The sequence below is a fragment of the Tupaia chinensis genome, unplaced genomic scaffold (genome assembly GCF_000334495.1).
Source record: "Tupaia chinensis unplaced genomic scaffold, TupChi_1.0 Scaffold000294_1, whole genome shotgun sequence".
In the NCBI taxonomy this organism is placed as follows: domain Eukaryota; kingdom Metazoa; phylum Chordata; class Mammalia; order Scandentia; family Tupaiidae; genus Tupaia; species Tupaia belangeri.
The window spans coordinates 1,545,786-1,552,232 of NW_006159779.1; positions in this window are offsets into that span (position 1 = coordinate 1,545,786).

The window sequence follows — 6,447 nt, forward strand, 5'->3', positions numbered from 1 at the left end:
TCTTATGACCCGGGCTTCGGTTACCTATTTTACCGTCTCTTCTCCATAGATGTGAGGGCGTGCAGCCCCCGGCTGGAAACGCTGACCCCTGTCCACTGGGAAAGGCAGCTCAGGCCAGTTGGAGGCGCGTAGCCGTTGGCGGTTGGCGACCTGACCTGGTTGCTACGGAGCACCAGTCTGCTTGGTGGATCTGTGCCCGGCATTGACCGTTCCACTGGTGCTGTCAGTGTGGGCAGGTGTTTCCCCCCACGCTTCCAGAACACACCGGGTAGGAAGCGCAGTGTCGGCAGGCCTTGGCAGGTGTCGTGGGAAACAGCCCTGCCATGCATCGCTCAGCGTGAGCCGCAGCGTGGGATGTTTGGAGCCATCCAGGGCGGCAGTTCCTATTTCCTGGTCTGCCCTGTTATTTTTCCCTGCTGACGGGTGGGCCCCAGGGTCTGGGGGTTGTGCTCTCTGCTCATTTTCACGATGTGTGCTGTTCTAGGCGTCCCACCAGCTGCGCCTGCTCGTCACCCTGTGTGGAGTGCTTGGGCTGGGACAAGCCTCCTCTCCCCAGCAGCCCCTCCCCTCTTTTTTTTTTTTTTTTGAGACTTTTTTTTTTGCTATAGGGCACGTGCGCTCGCCAGAAAGACAGAGAGAGAGACAGAGACAGAAAGCAAGAAATCACCCCCCAGAGGGGATGGGCACGCGCAATCCCTTCTCCTCCATTCTCTTCTCGGGATCTTGGGCACGCACGCATCCGCACCTGACGTGAGTTCTAAGCCACGCCTCCGGGGACGTGAACCACGGTCGACTACATGGGAGTCCAACAACATAGCCATTACGCCAACTGCTGGTCCCCTGCCCCTCCCCTCTTCACCTCCCACCTCACCCTGCTGGCGTCCCCCAAGTCCCGACCTGTGGTCCTGCTCCTGCCCAGGGGGAGTGCCCTCCTCTGACCAGTGGGACTGGCAACCTATGGTCCTCCCACCCCTGACCATGGTCCATTAGTGACTCCACAATGCCTTCGTGTGGGAGGGCCAGGAGCCCCTGACTTGGCTTCTGCCTACCTGCTCCAAGTACCCCATCCTCACTCACACTGCTCCATACAAACCATGGCCACCAGCCCCTGACTAGCCTGTGAAGGACACCTGCCCCCAGGGAGCAGGCATACTCCACCCTGTCTGTGGGAGCCATTCCCAGCTCTGCTGCCAGGCCACTAAGCCACCAGGCCACTAGGCCACCAGGCCACTAGGCCATACCCTGTCTGTGGGAGCCGTTCCCAGCTCTGCTGCCAGGCCACTAGGCCACCAGGCCACTAGGCCACCAGTCCTTGGTCTCCCTTACCCTGGGCCAGCAGCCCCGTGGGCCAGGGAGGCAGGCGAGGGTCTGGCAGCAGAGCCTGGTGCCCCCCGCCTGGGGACGTGGCCAGCCAGAGCTTGGCCAGTGCCTGGGCTGCCCAGTGGCCGGCACCCCAGGTTTATTGTGTCGTTTGACATGATGTGTCCAGACGGGGCATTTCAGGGCCTCTGCAGCCAGCAAGGGCGCTGCCCAGCAACGCTTCGTTTTTCTCCCTTAGGAAGACGGTATTTTCATGTCTTCTGACCTGCCCCAGCCTGAGCCGTGTCGCCCCTTGCACCGTGGAGCTAGAACTCGCATCCTCCCACTCCTGTCCCAGGACTGCTGGGCACTGCCCACGAGGTCCAGCTCCTCTCCCGCTCCCAGGGAGCGACCTGGGGACCGCAGCGTCCTCTGCAGCAGCCCAGAGTCCCCAGCCTGCCGCATGCCCTCTTGTTCTGCTTTCAGTTTCACAAATTTAACTCACTTGATTTTTCTCGTACAAACATGTGCCGCCTGGACCTGGGCTCTTTTCCTGGACCCTCGGGAGGATCTTTGCAGACAGCGAGCTCCCGAGCAGAATCCTTCCAGAGGTCAGAGTGAGCAATGTAGCTTGGAGGGGACGGCATGGCCTGGTGGAGTGGCCCTGGTGGCCATGGAGCCCCGCCCTCAGCAGCAGCTTGGGCACGGAGCCGGGAACCCAGTTGTTCAGGACCAGGCGTATCTCACAGCCACGGTGCCAGCCTCGCCCCTGTAGCCCGCTGCACAGGGACTCTGGGAACGTGGCCGGGAACGTGGCTTCTTTCTTGGCACATGACCATCACCACGTGGGGCCCCTGCTGTGGGCCAGGACTGTGAACCTGAACCGGCAGGTTGTCTCTGCGGTGATCTCAGGCTTCTTGGGGGAGTTCAGGGCACCTCCCCCGGCAAAGCTCACGCCCACCCAGACCCTCAGCACAGGACCAGGGAGGAGGGGTCTCACAAGGTGAAATGCTTCCGTATGTAGGGTCCTGAGTCTGATGGGCGTGTCCTTATGAGGAGAGGGCCTGACTGTGGTGCAGCAGAAACACCACAGCCGCAGTGCTGGAAGCCACATGGCGACCCGGGTTCAGAGCCCAGGTCGGCCTGAGAAGCACACCAGGATTCAGGACCGTCCTCAACGGTTCCCGTCTCTCAACTTGGATTCCATTCAGGAACCAAGTCTTGACTCTCCCACTGGAATTCTGTCCCCTCTGCTACCCCGTCCCCATTCTTTCCGCCATCCCCACCTCTCCCTTCACCCCTCTTCCCTCCCCTGACCCCAGTGCCGCCCTTTCTGAAGACCACACCTGACCCTCAGGTGCTGCTGGGGCCTCCTTCCCTCCCACGTGGCTCTGCAGGAGGTTGGCAGCAGAAGCTGGGGAGACTGAGCCCACCCTTCCGGGGGGAGAGAGTGGGCCAGAGAGACACCCAGGACCCTCCCGCCGGGACCCTGCTGTGGGGGAGGACCCTGAGCTGCTGTCAGCAGGGCTGTCTCAGCTTGTCTGTCTCTTCTGGCTGGAACAGCACCTGGGCTGGTCAGGCCACTAGGGGCAGCTCTCTGGGAAGCCCCAGCACTGCAGAGCAAGGCCCCTTGGGGAGCGGGGACTGGAGCCGCCCGTTCACCTCCATCCCGGACCTCAGACTCTGCCAGCCGGGAGCAGTCCACAAACAGCCTCACATGGTGAGGGGTGAAAGGTTTTTAATTAACTAATTAATAAATTGATAACCTATTAATCTATTTATTGAGCAATGGAGAGAGAGACGAGTCTCCTCAAGAGGGTCGCACACCGGGAACCAGCAGTTAGCGTAATGGCTATGTCGCTGGACTCCCACGTAGTCAACCGCGGTTCGCGTCTCGGACCCGGTGGCTTAAATCTCACGCCGGGCGCGTGTGCATGCGTGCCCAAAATCCCGCGCGGAGAATGGAGGAGAAGGGATTGCAGCGTGACCATCCCCCCTGGGGGGTGATTTCTCGCTTTCTGTCTCTATGTCTCTGTCTGTCTGGCGAGCGCACGTGCCCTATAGCGAAAACCTCTCCAAAAAAAAAAAAAAAAGAGGGTCACACACCGTGGTCCTCTCCCGGCCCTCCCATCGTGGGCATGTGTGTGTATCCTGCCCACAGAGCGTCCCACTGCGGCCACACCCTCATCTGGGTGGGAAAGAGGCCTTCATGGGCCACAGAGGCACCAGGGCTGTTCTGGAGAGACTGCGCCAGACATCCCCGAGAGGAGGGCAGCCCCGCACGGCCGGGCCTTAGCCTGGGCCCTGTGCGGCCACATGGAGTGTCAGTGTCAGACGCTGGCCACTGGGCTGCGGGAGCCGGCACACGCCTCACGGCCACGACGCCAGCCACCAGGCTGTGGGAGCCGGCACACGGGCCACACGGCAATGACGTCCAGATGGTGGCATGGACAGCGTGTCCAAACCTCTCCCTCCTGGCCCACAGGAGTGACAAGTCACAGCTTCAGCCTCCTCTCTCCACCCCCCCTACCCGCCCTAGTGACCCCGGATTGCTGCATTGCCCTGCTCCTGCTGGTGTCCAACCCGGGGCGGGGCGTCTCCAAATCCCCTCGGACCACCCCTGTCACCCAGCACAGGCCTACACCCCAAGTAAGTCCTGCCCACACCTCAGACTGAGACCCCCTTCTCCCAGGCTGAGCACTCCCTCTGTCTACACACCAGGTGTCAACCCAGCCCGTCACCCACGGGGCTGCTCCTGGCAATGGGGGGAGAGCGTGAGAACGTGAGGTCGTGGAACGATCTGGCGTGGCCTGGCTGGGTTCCAGGGCAGAGGCCCCCTAACCTTGGAAGACAGGCGAGCACCAAGACCCTCGGTGCCAGTCGGGGAGCCACCCACTGATTCTGTGGAATCCAGTGACACGCTCAGTGTTCTTAGAGATGTGACCCAGGGGGAGCCAGACGATGGCAGAGGCTGGAGAGCTGGAGGGGAGCCGGGAGGGAGGGCGGCTGAGGAGCTGAGGGTGCCCGCAGAGCCAGGGTGCTGAGGGGGCGAGTGGGAGCTGCAGGCCCAGATCCAGGGCCCTGAGCGCCCCGCGGCCCAGCAGGGGGTGGATGTGCAGAAGGGATTTGAGCCTTGAAAGGGAAGGGAAGTGAACTGCCAGGCTGAGGTAAGGAACTTTGGCCACCTCACTCGTGGCTATGAAGTGATGCTGCTTCGGTGCACTCCCTGCATCCTCCACTAGTTAAAACATGGTCAGAACTTGCAGAAGAACAGGTCCATAGGAAAGCGGGACTCCCGGGCACACGGGGCACCGGCCCCCGGCCGAGTCTTCTCCCCAGCACCAGAAGGCCCACTTCACGTTGGTCAGCCGGGGGGAAGGAGCCTGAGCTGCCGACCACGGCTGGGGACCACACAGACAGGTCCCGCTCCCGGGCTCAGTCCAAGGGGACAGAGATGAGACTGGAAGGCCCAGAGGAGGTGAGAAGAGCTGGGAGCAGAGGGCAGGTGCTGTAGGAACCCCCAGGAGGAGCAGGAGGGAGCTGAGCACAGCTGTGGGGATTCAGAGGGGCCGCAGGTGGAAGGGGCCGTGTGGGGTCAGGGCTGCGTCTGGACTGATGCTGAGAGGATTAAGGGAGATGGTTTCCAAGGGCTGGCTGCTGGGGACAGATGATGGCACAGAGGTGACACAAGTGGACCCACACGGGGAAGGTCCTGGTGCACGTCCTGGGAACTTCCCGGTCACAGTGCTCTGTAAGTTTGGTTAGCCACCACACCACCTGCTTGTCTCTCTATCTCTGTCTCTCTGTCTCTCTGTACCTGCTTGTCTCTCTGTCTCTCTGTCTCTCTATATATGTAAATGTAAAATGAAGGGTTCTTAGGAACTCACAGCTTTGTGACTGTCTGTCACCACGATCTGACATCAGGCCATCCCCATCATCCCCAGCAAGGCCCTTCACGCCTGTCTGCAATTATTCCCACAGCGTCAGCCATGTGGGATCCAGCTGCCTTAACCCCACACTGCCGCCTTAGTGCACCCCCCCATTATCTATAGGATGTGTGCACATACGTGGAGAGAGAGAAGGAAAGTGAGAAAGAAACCCCACCCCCGCCAGACGGATGGCCACGCCAGTCTTCTCCATTTCTCCATCCTGCCGGGACTTGGGGGGCACACACACACACGTGCCCAGTACCCCTACGTCCAAGACCTCAGCTGCATAGTCGGCCGTGTGGGGTCCAGCCTTAACCACCGCACTACCCGCTAGCACAGTTTGTTCCTCTTTAATGGCTGAATAGTGTGAGGGATCTTCAAGAAGTTCATGTAAAATGCTTATTATAAAAACACTATGCACTGGGGCCAGCAGGTGGCGTGATGGTTAAGGTGCTGGATCCCACATGGCCTACTCGGGTTTGAATCCTGGACTGGAGGCTTGGGGGATCTGACTGGCACATGTGTGTGCTTGCCCAGAGTTCTAGGAGGAGGGTGGAGGAGAAGGGACTATGGTAGGATTTTTTATTTTCCCATTCTGTCTCTCTCTCTCCAGTGAGCGCACATGCCCTATGGCAAAATATAAAAAAACAAAACAAACAAACAAAAAAACCTGCATTTGCACCAAAATAAACCCATACTTTGATCTCATTATTCCACAGGCTTCGTGCAGTCTCCGCATTCTCCAAAGCGCGACACCGTGTCGCTTCCTGTGCCTCGGTTGCGGTTTGGGTTGTTTTTCTCCTTAGCTGTTGTGAGTGGTGTAGCTTTGTGCATTCGTGCCTTGTCTACGCAGACATGTGCTTTTATATCTCTTATGTAGACAGATCCCTCAGCATGGAATTCTTAGATCCTAAGTAGACTTGTGTTTAACGTCTTAAGAAACAGGCCAGCAGGTGGTGTGCTGGTTAAGGCAGCTGGATCCCACATGGCCTACTACATGGTTCAAATCCTAGACCCAATAGCTTGGAAAACACACCAGGCATGTGTGCGTGTGTTCCCAAAATTCTGGGAGGAGAATGGAGAAAAAGAGATTGCGGCACGGCCATTCCCCCAGGGGATGTTTCCTCACTTTGTCTCTCTCTGGTGAGCGTATGAGCCTAAGGCAAATTAAACAACAGAAACAAAATCCTGCCAGACTCTTCTCCACAGTGTTGCGTCA